The following is an 18862-nucleotide window of genomic DNA, read 5'->3' on the forward strand; positions in this document are numbered from 1 at the left end:
CATACTTGTGCTTAAGAGACAGTTTCATTTCACTCTTGACAACTAACACAAAGCCACAGATTTGGACAAAGTGAGACACGTATTATAAATAACCATATAATGATTTGTTGAAGATCTTGAAATATGTTGAACTGTGAAATGAATGTAGCTATCACAACTTGTTCAGTTATTAATTTAAAAATCTTTTTTGCACTCAGTTACTCAACACTTGAATTGAATAAGAGTGATTTCAGAAGACTGAGATGTGTCATATTTATAAGAGGTATTTTTCTCCTTTGTAGGAGTAATCTGAACACCTTTATTTCCCATTATAAGAGTACCTCAGCCCTTCAATGAGATCTCTTTTTCGTGATAGAGGACAAGTGAATGTTGAGTTAGATAGTAAGTTTTTTGGGGCAGTGAACGTCTTTTTCACAGAATCATAGAAATGTAGGTATGCAAAGGGTCTGAAGAGGCCATATAGTCCAGCCCCCTGAGCTGAGGTAGGACCAAGTATAATAAGACCAGGGATCAGCAACCTTCAGCATGCAGCCCACCAGTGTAAGCCCTCTGGCGGGGTGGGCCGGGCCGGTTTGTTTACATGCCGCATCCACAAGTTCGGCCGATCACGGCTCCCACTTGATGCAGTTCACCATTCTGGGCCAATGGGGGTGGCGGGAAGCAGCGCAAGCCAAGGGATGAACTAGACCACCCCTGACAGCTGTTTGTCTAACCGGTTCTTAAAAAACTCCAATGACAGGTTGTCAAGATAGTATCCCCACTCTGAACCTTAGCGTCCAAAAGATGGGGTACCTGCATGAACCCCTTTAAGCCTAATTACTAGCTCAGAAGTGATAGAGCTGCCACCACCCAAAAATATAGTGTTTTGGGACACTTTCTGACTCCCCAAACTCTTCCCTGGGAACCCAAAGACCCAAACCCCCTTGGATCTTAACACAAGGAAAGTAAACCCTTTCCCCCACCGTTGCCTCTCCCAGGCGTCCCCTCCCTGGGTTATCCTGGAGAGACTATACAGATTCAAGCTCCGTGAATCTAAAACAAAGAGGAAATTTGCCTTCCCCCCCTTCTTTTCCCCCTCACCACTCCCTGAGAGAGAGATAGATTCCTAACAAAGAGAGAAATCAGGCTTTTCCTCTCCCCTTCTCTCCTTTCTCCCACCAATTCCCTGGTGAGTGCAGACCCCCTCCCCTTGAGTCTTAGACAAGGGAAAATCAATCAGGTTCTTAAAAAGAAAAGCTTTTAATAAAAGAAAGAAAAAGTAAAAAATTATCTCTGTAATATCAAGATGAAAAAATGTTACAGGGTCTTTCAGCTTATAGAGAATAGAGAGAATCCTCCCCCCAGCACAATACAAGTTGCAGCAAACAGAAATACAATCCTTCCAGCAAAATATACATTTGCAATAAAGAAAATAATCAGAAGACTAAACAGCCTTTCTAACTAGTACTTACTAAATTTAGCAGAAGAGACTTTTTCAGAAAGATTGGAGGAACCTGGATGCATGTCTGGCCTCTCCTAGCCCCCAGAGAGAACAAAGCAAAACCTCAAAAAACACAAACAAAGGCTTCCCTCTACCGAGATTTGAAAGTATCTTGTCTCCTGATTGGTCCTCTGGTCAAGTGTTCCAGGTTTACTGAGCTAGTTAACCCTTTACAGGTAAAAGAGACATTAACCCTTAACCATCTGTTTATGACACAGGTATTCCACAACCTTCCTTGCTTTGTGTTTGTACAAGACCTAGCACAGTGGGGTACTCTTCTCTATGGCTGAGACAACTAAATATTACCACAATATAAATAAAATTAATAAATAATAATGATAATTATAGTGTTTAACGTGGTCTTCGTTTTAAATAAGAATTATCCAACGTGGTGGACCTGAACAATGTGCGCTCTCACCATCACTGAATAGATCTTGATCCCATGATTAGGCTGGGTCTCTTACTCCAGGGACTTAAGGGGTGGGAGTTCTACAGAAATGTGCACTGGATCAGGGTGAACTCTTTGGGTTTTACTGCACTAGAACTTGAATTTATGGGTGATGAATGGCATTTTATCCTAATTTCTTTGGCAGAAGCAAGATCACCATGACATGGTGATTTCCAAGGGTTAGCAGCCTAGTCATAAGGGGTGGGATCTCCTGTAGAGGATACTCTCCTCTTCTCAACCCTTCCAGTATGACAGGCAAATAAACAGCCTGAATTGTTTAATCAACAAACACATTATTTTCCTTTTGTTAAGGGATGGAGTCATATTTACTTAAATACCTGCCTCATGAAAAGTGTTTTCCTAAAACACTATGGTAAACACTACTTGTAGTCTAAGCACCAAATGACAAACAAAACATAGCAATCAGATTCTGGAATGCCCTTCTGGATAGCTTTTATCATACAGGAGAGAAATGGAATGCAGCATTTAGAGAACAGTTCAGTTTGATGAAAAGTACAGAGATAGAATCTAGAAAACCTATTATCAAATGGCTTATGTCAACCATGTGATTGTGAATGAGAAGGAAACATTCATAAAAGTGTGAATCTTCTAGAAAAAGTACATCAATACACTATATATAACTCATGGTGCTATGCACAAAGTATGCAGTATGCATAGAGCAGCAGAGCTGAGCAAGTCTAAAGAGGGTATCCTTTTTTGCTGAGTTCCATCCAGTCAAGTCGCCTGTCCTTCTCTGCTGTCACAGATGCTTGGATGTGAGGAATTGTCATGGCGTGCTACCTTTCAGCATGCCCCCTTGTGGCCTTGCACATGTGTTGCACTCAATCATCTCTGGTTCTTTCAGTCATTTACTACATCAAACTAATTCAAACATATACCTCCCTTGCAGGTTCTGGTTTATGCACATATTCTAAAGAGGGCAAATCACTTATTAATTGCTTAACTTCATGCCCACTCTGGGTCCATGTAAGAATCCTGCATGGCTTCCTCTCCCTATTTAGGAGCCCAATCCTTCCTCCTTGGCTAAGTGGAGACCCCTGCTCCTTAAACCATGACTTCAGCATTGACCTACCAAAACCAGAATCTGCTTTTGTTGTCACGTTGAAAGAATCACAATGAAAATCAAATTCCACATAGCAGCCCCACAGATTTCAGAGAAGTTCATATTGTGGATACATGCCACTGAAACTGCTATCTCCTTGTCTGAGTGAATTCTAAGAAAATCAGACACAGGCACACCAATTGATTGATAACCATGGGCTCCAGGTTTGTATAATTTTTGGTGGTACCTAGAATGGTCCAAGCAGAGATTCTCTCTTTAACTATTTTGTGATGTACATTTTCTAATTGTCCTAAAGGTGTATGGCAACTTCCTGGATCCAATGACAAACACTTATTATCCTTAACTTCCTGATGTCTTTGCAGTGTCAGACAAAATTTCTAGATCATCTCTCTTGGCAGATTGAATATCATTTGCATCAATATTGTCCTTTTCTGTGATGTTATTTTGAATTTCCACAAGCATGCCCAGTTAATGCATGAAAGAATTTAAGAGCTCAACAACTTTTCTAAAAGCATCCTATTGTGAAAGTAATGCATTAAGCAATATCTGTAAGTTATATTGCCTTCTAGCAGTGCATTAAGCACTCAGATCTTACAGTACTGAGGGAGGTATGAGAACCTATATAGTTTAGAATAGAATAGAAAACAGTATTTCCATTTTAGAGACTACAGATTTATTTGGGCATAAGCTTTCATGGGCTAAAAGCCACTAAAGCCCATGGAAGCTTTTGCCCAAATAAATTTGTTAGTCTCTTAAGGTGCCACAAGGACTCATTGTTTTTGCTGATACAGACTAACATGGCTACCACTCTGAAATATTCCATTTTGTGCCTCTACATTTCCCCCCGTAATGTAAATGAAAAGTCAAATTTTGTGTGTCAAGTTCACTCACTTTCCCTAGGCTACACCCATGATACACCAGCACACTTGAAAAAGTATTCTGATATCACACACTTTTTAAAAGTATTTAACTGTAATTCAGCAGCCTAATTACATTTATTTCTAGCATTTATTTTTAAATATTTTAGTTCTCTCACATGGCATTTTTTTAATTTTGGTATGTTTGAAAATGTTGACTGGTGAGGATAATTACCCTGGGATCTATGCCATCCATATATTTTTTTATTCCCTTATCATCAAGTTAATTTATTTTGGCTATATCCTGTAACTGATTTGTAGGCAAAATTTTCACTACTTTGACTTATTCCAGTACGATAAAACCGAATTTAAATACAGATAAAAACTTTACTTCTTTCTCCCAGCCACCATGCCTCTGCTCTGTTCTCAAAATATCTAATTTACTTTAACTTGGGAATATTTCTTAAAGTTACCTATGGGTCAATCATTTGCTTTTCCATACGCCATCCCTTAAAGTCCTGCTCCCAATTCCATTCACATTCCGTTTTTAATGCTGATACTTATGAAGAGAATAGTGTTTATATTTACCAAGGTGTGAAAGTGGAGTATGATAAAAAATTGGGGGGAGGGGTTAAAATAGACCTGCATGTAATAGGTAAGTTGCTGTTTGCTGAGGTTTAAGGGAATAACTATTATTCGGTTTTATTTAAAAATTTTGAAAGGTGGTCTATCTATAGTTCAAAGTTTGTGGCTTGTAATTCTTGTGCTAGAAAGAAAAGGGGGGAAAACAAACCAAAAAGATTCTTAGGGTTACATTTCAAAAAGAGACATTTCTTCTTCTCTGACAAATTCATTAATCTTGTAGGGGGGTGGGAATGATGGAAAATTTAATGCGCAGTGAAGAGTTAATGTATTCAATTTAGGAAGTAAATTCTATCATTTAAAATGTGAAAGAGAAGAATTTTAGTCCTGCCTGAAGTGCAAATCTCAGTACAGCCTTAACTCTGGAGTCACTAACAACATCTCCATATCACTGTCATTACTCTGAAATGCATAATTACTACAAGCATACACCTAAGTCTATTGATTAACTTATTTTGTGACTCAAAGTAATACCTCTGACCTTCACCACTGGAAGATTAATTAATATTCCTCTAATTCAATCTTTTGTATCAATCTTTTGCTTGTAGACTGTTTGTGCCATTTTTTTCATATGATTTATCCATGAGAAAATGGAGCCTTCCCCCATCCTGACTGGGACCTTTACATTCTACTGTAATATAAATAATAATATTCCTAACAATGCAAAATGTGAGTAGTATGTACTTACAGGAGTAGTAGGTCTACCCACATAAATACCATTCAGTGGGTGAAATTCACCCCTGTACAGAATAGTGCTCAAATAGTGCATAGGCTATATATATGTAAAGACAGAGAGAGCAAGAGATACAGCACATGTTTTGAACAACTTTGGACTCTAAAGTCTAAACAGAGAGGACACAAAGTATTAGAGAAAGGAAGTATTATTAACCCACTTGGGGATGGAGATCCGTGGTACAGACACACTTGTCTACACAGCAAAAGAAGATAGGTGGCAGCAAGTGTCAGAGCCAGGGTCAATTTACTCGGGCTTGCAGAGCTCAGGCTTCATGGCTAAAATAACAGTGTGGATGTTCAGGTTTAGCTGGAACTCAGGCTCTGAAACCCAGCATGATGGGAGGGTCTCGGAGCACAGGCTCCAGCCTGAGCCTGAATGTCTACACTTCTACGTTTAGCATCGCAGCACAAGCTCCATGAACCCGAGGCACTTGACCCGGCTCTGACACTTGCTGGAGCTGTTTTTTTGCTCTGTAAATGTACCCTAAGTGGCTTGCCCAAAGCCACAAAAGAAGCTGTATGTCCAGGAATTGATCTCAGATCCCTTGAATGCTTGTCTGGTTATGTAACCAGACAACCCATGCTACCTATGAAGGCCAGCTTTCCGTAGTCACTCACATACATTGTGGGTAAAGGTTGCAGGCCACAACTGATTATTTACACAAATAAGATCTGCTCAACATAGATGTAGGTTGTATAATTAAAACCTTGATGACATTTATGTGGGACAGACGCTTTTCAAAGTTTTTTCTATTAGACTTGTGAAGCTCCTGTTACTGTCAGCTAGGAGATACTTATATAAATCAATGGCAACATATGACCCTTTTCTTCTTACTCTTCGTAGTGAAGAGGATTATAATGTAGGAGCAATTTGTTCTCAAAGTTTCAATCAGTCTTTTAGGGGAAATACACTGATACTTCCTGTGTCACAGATAATACCAGTCATGGAGCCTCTTCATATTAACAAAGACATCAAACAACAACCTGCAAAGTGCTGTCTTTAGAAAATTAATCATTTGCTGATCTGTTAAACTGAATGTTTCATAAAAAATATATTTATTACTTATTTATAGGATGAGGCAAAAGCATTAGGATGAAAATAAATCAACATTTCAGCTATACTACCAAGTCTCAAAATTCATATCTTCTTGCAGAATGGCTGATGATTGTGTAAGATATTGATTTTACATTCTAAAGGATTCCTGTAAGTGAAAAAGTCTGTATAAGTGTGTGTATATTTATAGAGAGAAAATTATTCCATTACTTTTGTTGTTAATATGGATACAAAGAGTTTTCATAAATATTAGTTTTACAAATAAGTAAAATTACATGTAAAATCTGTATAAGAAAATTTCTCTTCAATGTTCAAAATATAATATATAATTATAATGCATACTAATTCTCTGTCTGCATGAGACTTTTCTAACATGCTGACTCTCAAAAGTCTAAAGGAAATTTAGTGTTTGTTTCCTTCCCATCCCCTCACAATATTTTTATTTTTATTTTATCTCCTCAGCTTTATCACAACATATTAGAAACATTCTGTTCTAAAAACAGAGAACACTGGTAGCGATGGACAATCTGGAACAGACAGAGTATCAGGTAAGGAGGTAACACTGATCCACAGTATTTCTGATTCCTGGCTAATGTTAGAATGGTACTGTGTTCGTGTTCGAGGGAAAAAAATACATGCTTGCAAGTGATGTAAAAGAAAATTAAAAGAAAACTGAATTTTATAATGTAGGAACAAAATTTCCAACCTTGACTGTCCAAAGTTAAACACATAAATCCTTATGTAGGCACCAAAAGAAAGGAGTCCTCAATTTCAGAGGTGCGGAACACTCCAAACTATGATGGTAATAGGTGTTGTGGGTGCTCATTAACTCTGAAAATTCAAACTAGTTATTTAGCTGTGTAGTAGGATGGCTTGTCCATTAAGGGCTGGGGCTAGCTAATCTTCAGTACAGAATGAGCCACACCTAGGAGAGATCAGGATGATTGCAGCCTGCTACTGCTGTTTATACGGCAATGCTCAGGGATTAGAGACCGCTGGAAGTGAACAGGATCTAGCAGAAAGTCCTGAGAGTTAGGACCAAGCCTCCAACCAATTGGGCCTGGGAGTGGCCTGCCAAAGCAGGAAAAGCCCCAAGTAGGAAGGCCTGGGAGGAGGAGGAAAATCCGTTGTTTGTGTGAACTTTTGGATGGACTTGAACACTATTTTGAATGTTTGTTAATTTAATAAAGCACAACCCAAGAAGGGATGGGAATGGATCTTCTGAGTTTCTTGACTAGTCCAAGAGGGAAAACTGAGGCATGTTCTCAGTGGCTTGACCTAGGCCACAAGGGAGTGCATGGGAGGCAGTTGGCCCAGTTACAATGTGCCTAAAGGGTTTTGTTACTTAAATTTAGGAATCGGATTTGTAAATTTTCCACTTGATTGCCACAACATTAAGACACAAGAGAGCAACCTTTACTCATGCGAGTAATTTTACTTAATAAAATAACCCCATTGAAGTAAATGAAACTACTTGTGTATGCATAGGTGCCGTGGAGCATCCATGGGCAAAAATGAGCAGGTGCTCTGCACCCATCAGCAGCCAAGCGCCCCCCTCCCCGCGTCATTCTCCTCCCCCCAGCACGTCGTGTCCCCACTCCTCCCCATCCCTCCCAGCACTTCCCGCCCCCTGCCAACTGTTTGGCAGCGCTTAGGACTTTCTGGGCAGAAAGGGACGGAGCAAGGATGCAGCGCATTCAGGGAAGGAGGTGGAAAAGAGGTGGGGCAGGAGTGGGAACTTGGGGGAAGGGGGTGGAATGGAGGCAGGAAGGGGCAGGGACCTTGGGGAAGGGGTGGAATGGGGGCAGGGCAAGGGCAGTGCAGGTGCGAGATGAAGAAGGGCCGGGGGATCAAGCAACCACCAGGTAAAGAGGAAGTCAGCACCTATGTGTGTATGTATGGATTACTAGTGTAAGTGTAACACTGACAAACACTGGTTGTTGGCAGGCAGGATCGGATCTGGGACCTCTAAAGCTAAATGCATGAACCTCTACTGAAGAGACTGGCAACCTTTGGCCCATGGCCTGCCAGGGTAAGCACCCGGGCAGGCCAGACCAATTCGTTTACCTGCCGTGGGAAGCCGCAGTCAGCACATCCCGCAGCCCTCATTGGCCTGGAGCAATGAATCCAGCCAGTAGGAGCCAGGATCGGCTGAACTTGTGGACGCATGCCAAAGGTTGCCGATCCCTGCTCTACTGCAGGAGCTAAAAGCCACATGGCCCTTAGCTAAGGCTGTAGCAGACTCATTAATCACTAAGTAGTCTTGGTGCCACTAGAGGGGACAGAGCACCACGCCCAAGAGGTGTGTGGGCTATGTAAGGACTACAGCACAGGACCCTTCATAGTTTTAAAAACACTGTGGAGTCCTATATCTATACAAAAATGTAGCACTAAAATTTTAAAGGTGCATTGCAAGCGCTTAAGGAACTATGAAATAACTCTCTGATAAGATTCCAAAAAGGAAAAGAAGTCTACAGCCATTGTTTAAAATCTTAATTAGCACTGTGTGTGAAGTGAAATGGGAGATAATTACAACCTCCTTAAAAGCCTGAGAAATTTGAGTTACTGTCTCTTTGCCAGAGTGAGCAACATCATAACTATCATAAGCACAGCTTTGAAATAGGTATGTGTGCAGGGCTTAATATCTGTATTTGTGCCTCAAATCATTTGTTTTACATTTAACATTTGTCATGTTTTATTGCCACAGGGAGACAGTGCACACATGTTGCATGCTATAAAGAAAACAGAGCTGGTTAGGAATGTTTCAAAATGGCTTTTCTTCAGAAAAGTTTCCTCAGGTCAAGGGTGGAACTTCTGGTCCAAATGAGAGTGAGTGAGAGAGTCCCCAGAATAGCCTGGTGGTTAGGGCAATCAGCTGGGAGGTCCAAAGCAAGGATGTGAACCTGTCATTCCCTATATCCCCGTTATGTGACATACTCACCAGGTTATTCTGGGGTTGGTGTTTGTCCATGTCTCCTGCCGAAACTGTTCCACTTTGCATAAATAATTAAATATTCATTGGGAAAGAGACAGACTGACTACAGGTCTGTTGCATCTTAGGTGCATTTAACATGTGTGATTTCAGCTTTATGTGATCGGCAAAAACAAGAAAAAAAAAAAGAAAAATAACAATTGTAATACTGTTCCTGTAGTGCGATTCTGCCCGCCATTACACTCAATGTAATTTTGACTATACGCGATTTTCACTTTACGCTCTGACTGCGGAATGTAACCCCAGCGGAAGATGCGTCAGACCTGTAACTCTGCAGCTGGCTGGTAATGGCAGTCTCTTGGAATGTGCATATCAGGCAGAACAAGGACTTGTACCTGGGTCTCCTACATCCCAACTAGCGCCATAACAACTGGGCTATTGACTATTCTTGGGAGGATGGCTCTCCTTCCTCCCCACCCTAAAGTAGAATGGGAAAAGTTTTGGAATCTCATTAACTTTCATGGGACAGGATCTCTGACCCAGATCTAAATGAAATGCAACACAAGCACTTTAGCATCTTTCTCACAGAAGGAAATATATTTTAGACATATCTGCCAGTTTGACAATTCTCCACACATGCATGAGCATGCACGCATGTATACATACGCACTCAGAATAAGTGGTAGTTAGTTATCAAAAAGCACAACCACAGTATGACTACAGTCAGACTATTATGAAGTGTAAACATAACAATAACGTGAAAGCATGAGGGGTCAGAAATGAATTGAATTTTCAAGCAAAAATTAAATAAAACTGCATCAAAAATACAACTACACTGTATTAAAAAATCTAGTGTTTAGCAATATTTGCAAAATGTTGTTCCTTTAAATTTTAATCCTGGTAATCCTTAGCTTATTTTGAGTGACAAAAGCTACCAAGAGTTTTAAATGCTCTGGATACAATCCAGCACACTAGAGCTGTGGGCTTCAGCCACATCTCTTGAGAGGCAATGACTGCTGGCTCCAAGGCAAGATGATCCAGACTGAAGAAATGTTAGCCTGCTCTAAAAGATGAAAGACTCCCAAACAAAATGATGCGTTAGGAAGTTGTGACCCTGCAGGTAGGAGGGACAAAATCTCCCCCCCTCTTTCTCTTCTCTGCCACTTCCTATGTTTACTGTCCCAATCATACACACACAGACTACTAAGCCTGTGCACTGTCTGCAAAAGTGGGACTGAAAAGCAACAGAGGAAGATAGCCAAAATAAAATCCATCCATTTAACAATGACAAGAATAAGCTCAGCAATAAAGAAATATAAAGCAAATTAGGCACAAACTGTGTGCTTTTAGCCTTTTCATTATGTTCTCCCCTGAGCATTTGTCACTTTTTCCATTCTCCTTTGTGTCCCCTCCTTCCCGAGCAAACACATTATCAGTTACAGTACATGTGAAATATTCGCTGTAAGCTTCTTGGGGCAAAAGTTATTTTCTTATTTTATTGTCTAGCTCATGCACATACAAATGGTACAATGCAACCAGTAATAACAATAACCCCCATTGCTCCAGGAATGACTGCGTTAAGGGTGGAGTTGAACATGCTCTGATCCAGCTGACGGGTTGGGACATTGATCTTTTAAAAACAAAAAACAGCTTAAAGTACTCAGAGTGGGAGGATAAGGCTCATTAGCGTGCCGCAAAAGGCATTCTACCCTCCTCCACTGTCTGTAACATTGTTAAGGGAGGTGGACTCTTCCTTCTGTACACACACAACCAGTGATTTTGGGGCTCTCTCCTCAATCATTTTTCCCTTCTCATATTATGAAGTAAGTGTTTCTTCTTTGGATTTCATGCATCTTCCTCCCTTCCTGGAGTTATCATTCAGCAATATCCTGATATTTTTGAGGCTGTAGCCCTTTTAAAATTCATCTACTAATATTCAGTAAGCCAATGAAGAACCTATTACATATCCCTGTTTGAGAATATTAGGGGGTGGTCTGAGTATATCTGATGAATAGTGGCAACATCTGGCAACCCCTACTCAAAACCTTGTGGTAATCCAGTCTCAATATAATTAAGATATACCATAAATATATGAATCACTTATTCTCTGTGAAAAAGTCTTTTTCTTGATTCTATAATCATCATGAGTTAATAGAATCTCCAAACTTTACAACATATTGCTGTTTGAAGACAGAATTGGCACACAAACCTCTCTAATTTAACTTCTTAAATTTATTATAGCTAGCATTAGTTCCAACAAGCTAGTTTTACAAATAGATGGAAAATATTTAAACTCATTACTGTTAGCAAAGTTACCCACACTTTTCTTTCTACAGTTCTATTTTCCTTGTTATTTGGGGAGCTGTTGTATTGCAACTGATCAGAAAACAAACCTGTCAATACTGAGAGTATTTTAAAATCTTCGCAGAGAGGTTTGGGAGATTACAAACACTGGTGAAAAATGTCTTTTGGCCATAAGTTTGAGACAATTCAGGAACTATTGTTTGCTGTTGCTTCATATTATGAAAATTAAATGAGTGACTTTATGAATCTCTAAGAAAGCCAGAGTAAAAGTGTATTAAGGGATACATTAATAAAATAATTTTTGAAGACATTAATTTAATCTACAAAATATGGAATCTGACATATTTAGATTACATTTTATTTTAGATATTGAAATCTACTCAAAGCTAAGCATGCGCTTCTCTGGATATATGACAGATTTTTTTGTGCAATACAGATTAAGGGATTCTAAAACAATAAACAAGTTAGTATCTTTTCTACTTATACATGCTGAAACAATGCCAAAGCCACAAAAGTTATGGTTGCATATCACTAATATGAGGCTTGTATTTCACTTTCTTCTGGTCAGATATTTTTATTGCATGCTGCTGTATTGTTGAATATAGAAATAAAATTTTTAAATGCACGGTGTCCTATTGTTAGAAAATTCATGCCAAATCTCTATATAAATAGTTGTAAAAGTCTGCACATCTGTAAATCAGTAAGGTATTTCCCCCTTATCAGTGGTTCAGTCTATTTCAGGTGACCAATCATAAATTTCATTTGACATGTGCTCTAGGTAACAACAGACTATGGGATGAGGAGCTGTAGATATAGTAAGGAATATATAATTATCTCTGATACCTGTAAACTACTGGGACTCAAATAGTGAAGATATCAGATGGCAATTTTTTTCTCCCCAAACATGTTAATAGGTTGGACAAAAATGAAATTTCCAGTCTGACTTCAATACGAGAAGAAAACCAGTAACCATACTTTTTAAGACAACATTTAGTGATCTTTATATATACAACTATTGTTACATTTTACATACAGTACAACCAAGCCCAGGCTGTCAAAAAACATTATCTGGAATCCCAAAATCATGAGACTGCCTTAAAAATCATGAGATTTTAAAAATAATAAAATGTTTGGTTCCTTTTATTTGCCTTCTGGGAGCGGGAGCCGCGATCGGTCAAACGGCAGACGTGGCAAGTAAACAAACCGGCCCGGGCAGGCTGCATGCCAAATGTTGCCGATCCTGAAGTAGACGCTGACTACATATCTCACATATTCAGAAGAAAATCATTCTATTGTTTATATTTCATTTTAATATGTCTCAATAATTTAAAATTGGTTAAAAAGGGGGGAAATACTCAGTTAGTGACACCAAAGTGCTACATGGAAGACATGGGTTCAATTTTTAACATGGGATCTTAAAATGGACTGTTCTCCATATCAGCTAATCAGGGCTGAATTCCCACCACTGATCTGCACTGTGGACACCTGTTAAACATTCTGCCTTTGGTCCACATATGAAGATCCCACTGCTACCAATGAGAGTTCTGCATACAGCAAAAAGGGCAGAGTGCTCAAGCTTGCACCATTGAAATCAATGGGAGTTTTGCGCTTGAATTGTATGAGAGCAGGATCAGACCCAGAATATGCAAAAAGGATGTGCACTGCACATAAAAGATCCATAGAGCAGATGACAGGGGGAGAACTGTGACCATAGTCTCCAGAGGGAAAAGGCTGGTGTATATTGTATTACTCCAAACTTCACAGCAGCCAGTTTGGAATAGCAAGAATCTTGGAGAGTTGTCTCATCCCACTGAGCTGCAGCATATGCACAGTGAGGTAGCTCCTATTATTACACGGGTAGGAAAATGAGATAAAAATAGAAGTGAGTCTAAAATCATTAATTGGATAAAAGCACTGTGGGTGAAATCCTGACCTCTGTTGAAGCCAATAGCAAGAATCCCACTGACTTCAATGGGGCCAGGATTCCTTCTTGTGATTCCATTTGGATTTATCTAATATCTTGAGTCACTGTGTCAAAAGTAGGAGAGAAACACCCAATGAGTATAAGTCCTTAGTCATGGCCAGATCCATGAGGTTATCTCCTTACAGTCAGATGTCTGAGCTCCTTTCAAAGTCCTGTCCCTCAAGCCAAAAGAGAAAGAGTCCGTCTAACAGATGGCTTTATACAGTGTTATTGACAACATCTGTGTGTCCCCATGCCTTCATCACTGGTTAAGAAAGATGGCACAGAAGACTAATTATTTACTGCAAGGAATGAGCAACTATGTTTTTTAACTAAATTATTGCCATAATTAAAAATCTTTCAAAAATGAATAAAACTGATTCATTTCAGTCAGGACACTGATTACCAATGTGTATTCTGTATAAACACAAAGGTTATGGAATTCTGACTAAAAGCTGGGTGAATAATTCATAATGAATCATTTATTCAACAATCTTCACTTTTTCCCCTTCTGTTTACAGATTATCCAAAGGCAGATTGTGATTTTCTCAAATTTAATCATTCTGGATAAATTCACTCCTGTGCATAGGAGCAGAACAAGATTTTATGCTACTTAAGCCTTTAAAATAAGAATCTAGGAATCACCATACTGAATCAAAACTAAGGTCCATCTAGTCCAGTATCTGATCTCTAACAGTAGCTGGAATTAGATGTGTCAGAAGAGACTTACGTTATAGGTCTCATGCTAGCTCTCTGCACAGAAGTGAATTTTGCTGTGGCTTGAACAATTCTTGGTTTGCAGCATATCTGTGAGCAGTTCATTGTGTGTATTCCATATTTGAATTGCAAGGATAATCTGTTACATCACATGGCATTGCTTCTGTTTCCTCACTGGATTAACACAACTCTTATAAGTAGGTTTCTTGTGTGAAAGCCGAGCATAAAATTTTTTATTTTCCAAGAATGTTCTAAAAAATGTGATTAACTTACCCTGTTTCTGTCATTAAACTCAGTAGCTAAAAGAGTCACAAGATGCCATCGTGAGGGGGAGGGATGAAACAAATTTGTTTACAAATTCAGACTGTTAAAATGAATTTATTTATAAATACAATGGATTTTTATACCACTGTTGACACAGCTGTACCTCTGACAGATATTTTTAAGTATGTTTTTCCAAAATAGATAATTGAAGCTTTCACTATTCCACTTAGTCCCCAGATTCACTCTTCATAATGAAGAAAGTGTATCCAGCACTAGTACAGTAATGGATAAAAAGCAGATTAAAAAAATGACTTTCATATTTTCAAACAGACCTCTGAATCTGAGACTGCAAATTGTACATGTGCATCCGTACACAGATTGCATGTTATAGATCAGTGATACTCAGACCTCAGTGGTTCAGGAGCCAAATTAGCAATCACAATTACCTAAAAGAGCCACAGTAGTGTGAATTTATTTTTTCATTTACTCGCTCACTCTCTCTATATATAGATATAGATATCAGGATGCTCTCTCTATATATATATATAGTAAATAACATAGCAAAAGCATCCCGATTGGTTAATAACTTAGACTGGTGAATAATTGAATCACACAGTGTTTTGATATCATGTGCTGAAAAAGCCACAGGAGAGACATTAAAGAGCTACTTGCAGCTCGCAAGCCTCAATAGGAGTATCAATGTTCTAGATAAAGCACATACACCTCTACCTCAAAATAACACTGTCCTTGGGAGCCAAAAAATCTTACTGCATTATAGGTGAAATAGCTTTATATCGAACTTGCTTTGATCCACCGGAGTGCGCAGCTCCGCCCTCCCCTACCCCGGAGCACTGCTTTACCGCGTTATATCCAAATTCATGTTATATTGGGGTAGAGATGTATTTTTACCTGTGTTCACATATAGAACTGGCTATATGGGACACTCATAAAAGTTTTAAAGTCTATAAAAATATGTTCCTCAAAATGTAATATTCAGGGTTTTGGTTTTTTTTAAAGAGGTAATTCCTGAATATCCATCTTTGTAGAAAACTCTACTTCACTGTTATCCTGTATTGTGGTAGCAAGCAGAGGTCTCAATCAGCACTGGTGCTCTACTGTGCAAGATGTTCTACAAACACATACAAAAGAATGGCGCTTGGCCCAAAGAGCTCCATAACCTGTACCGAAATGTGCTATTATTTATTTAAAGTATGCAGCAGATACATAGGAATCCCATGTATTCATAATAATGTGAAAACTATATACAAAACATGTTGATCTCTTCCTGCCTATGCTACAGTAGTATTTATGGTAGCTGCTGGGTTTTGCTGCTTCCTGGTAAAGCCACAGACACTGAAGCTCTAAGAATGTACCTTCTTCTGGGACACTCTGTGCATCTTACAGTCTAAACAGGCAGACAGTGCAAGTGCTTTGGGTTCAGGCACATGTTCTTACAAACTGATTTGTTTGACTGACATGTTTTGCTTAGCAATTGGAGACATCTTTATGTAAGAGGAGTCAGGTTGGAACTTGAAAAAAGTTTTCTTTTTTCCAGAGCTATGAAAGTGATATCATTACTGATATTTGTTAAAGGTTGATATTTTGTTTGATGGTGTACAAGACAGAAATAAAGGCGTGGAGCAAGATTCTCAGACATAACTAGTGATTTTGGGTGCCCAACTTGAGGAACCTTGAAAAAGCCTGATTTTCAAAAAGTGCTGAGCCTCTATCTATGGAAAATCAGGCCTTTTCACCAAACTTATGAAAATTAGGTCCTTTCAAGGTGTCTCAAGCTGGGCACCCAAAGTCACTTGTCACTTTCCTAAATATTGGCCTCATTTCCTATCAGTGAGAGATTATAATCTGAAACACAAACAAAAACATTGCAGGAGAGCCGAGAAGATGGTAACAACTGAGCTTTTTTTTTTTATTCAAAGAAAGAAACTGGAATGGTAACAGTGGGTGGGTTTGCACTGGAAGGTCCTGTGAAAGAAGAGAGTGTTTGGAGAGACTTCAATGAAAGGAGGTTTACCCCTTGGAGTACTGGGTTGGGAGGATGTTCTAGGTGTTGATGGCATCATGGAAGAAAGCACGAAGAAGAGAGTGAGAGAACTAAGAGTGGGATGAGGCTAACATTACTGACAGAGCGAAAGGGGTGCGGTAGGATACAATATGAAACAAGAGAAGCAATAGAACTAGGAGAATCTACATTAATTTGACTTCTCTTGTTTTGCCTGTCAGCAGTAATTTTAGCTGTCTTTACAACCTGTTCTAATGTCCATTGAAATGGATGGAAAGGCTGCTATTTATTCAGTGGGTTTTGGATCAATCCCTATATGCATTCTGGAAGTAAAAATAGTCTGTGAAAAAAATCTGTCTCTGTCCACTCATTTCTCTCCCAACAAGCAAGTAACCTGCTTGAGATGTCCAGTGTTTTCTTGTGCTCCCGGAAGTTGAGGCAACATAAAAGTGATGGGACTTGCCAGCTGAAGAAGGCAGAATTAAAACTATACTCCATGCATGCAATATGGTGCAAAGTACATCATGAACACACACAACAATGGAAATCAAGTAATGAAAATCCTTTGCTGATGCCAGAATCATTTAATACAACAGTGACTAGGCAAGCAGGAATTCAAGATGTAAAAGCTCTGAGCTCTAAAATGAATCAACCTACCACTATAGGCACACTAAAAGAGACTTGAGGAGTCGATGTTCTGCCCAGAGTCATTGCTACCCAGTTGCTTTTCACAACAGAGCAATTAATTTTAAATATTGATTTCAATTTAACAAATCTGTATTTATCATTTTGTAAAGACACCGTTGGTTGACCCTACCTCCCACAGTTGCTATGCCATCCCCATGGTATTGAAATACTGCCTGTGGACTGTCAACAGGTAATACTACTTGAGATGCTGATAGATGAGTAGGAAAAGGCAGACTGACAACAGCCAGCATGAATGGGAGAACTTACCAAGGTTTGAAAACCTGTAAATACTAATACAAACTGGGGGGGAAATGAGACAACAGGAGAACACGAGGGAGGAGAAGATGAATGGATAAAAAGAATAAATACATATAAGATTGGGAAAATAAACTCTGCTCCCACCCGGGAAATATTTCTTGAGATGATCTTTTTTTTTTTAACTGGAAACTGACAACATTGGCATTTTCAATATTTTTGCAATAGATTTGCTGATGTTTCTCTAAGAATACTATAGAAGTTCCTTAGGAATTAGTCCCTAAAATCTTAAAGAATATTTCCCATCAATAAACTAACTTCTTTATATATTTTTTCTTACCTGTACAATTTATCATAATAGGCAGACCTCTGAAGAATATATGATGACAAGCTGTAAAAGAAAAAAAAGTGTTAAAATATAATCCATCTCTCACTTCCATAATTCTAATAGTAAATTAATAAACAGAAACAAGAAGTTCATATCATACAAATTTTGAACAGTAAAAATATACTAACCCCAGTATATCTTAAAATCCATCAAATGCCTACCTCACTAGAAGTTAGGGCCCTGGATGACCGATAGGATTTATATTAACAACCACCACCACCACTGCCACCGCCACCATCCCCCATAATGTCCTACTGAGAAACTAATGATTGTAGTTACCAGTGGCCATGATTATTCTTTTTGCTAAAATATATATGGCAGCAGCCCCATATATTTAAGTACAAAAAAGACTCTAGAATAATTTCCCTTCTAACATGCCTAATATTCAGAGATTTTAATCTCTGCTAGAAAATGTAAAAAACTCAAAATAGTTTGATGCTTTTTGAAATATTGGTTTCTCCTCTCTCTCTCTCACACACACACACACTCTCTCTCTCAAAATACAAGTACAGGTTGCAAAGTCAAGCACTCAAAAGTTAAGCTATGCCTGAAGCAAGGCTGCCCTATGCAATCTTAAATTGGGCCCTTTATGGATATGTATTATAATACAGTCTTTAATTACATGATCACATGCTATTTTCCCCCACAGGATCCCTGCTCATTTAATATACAGGACAGACGGTGCTCAGTTAACAAGCAGCCATTCAATATTTTGTTTTATCCATATTGTTCAATGTGCCACCATAGGCCTTATTTACTGCACACTATTTAAACCCTGCTCTGAAGACAGAATTATGAATTAACTCATGGACTTTTCTATCACAATGCATCACAAACACTATTTATCTTCACGAATCCCCTGTGAGATAAGGGATTGGTATTATAGCCATTTTCCAAATGGCGAGCTAAGGCACTGAAAGTTGGAGGTCAAAGGTTTCTACCAATTTGAGACGATGGTTGCCAGTTGTGCTTGGATGTATTCCTAGTGGTTTCATCACATGACATAATCTCAAATGAAAGATTAATCTTTAA

At 38.8% G+C, this 18862-nt stretch overlaps 1 long non-coding RNA gene across 11 annotated transcripts in view; it reads right to left on the reverse strand.

Moving 5' to 3' along the window:
- Nucleotides 1-18862, reverse strand: part of LOC115659560 — a 489657-nt gene that overhangs the window by 60752 nt on the left and 410043 nt on the right. For all 11 annotated transcript variants that reach the window (XR_004002593.1, XR_004002587.1, XR_004002592.1 and 8 more), the window contains one exon: nt 17783-17833. This is a non-coding gene — a long non-coding RNA (uncharacterized LOC115659560). The remainder of the gene's footprint in view (nt 1-17782; nt 17834-18862) is intronic.

The sequence above is a fragment of the Gopherus evgoodei genome, chromosome 1 (assembly GCF_007399415.2).
Source record: "Gopherus evgoodei ecotype Sinaloan lineage chromosome 1, rGopEvg1_v1.p, whole genome shotgun sequence".
In the NCBI taxonomy this organism is placed as follows: domain Eukaryota; kingdom Metazoa; phylum Chordata; order Testudines; family Testudinidae; genus Gopherus; species Gopherus evgoodei.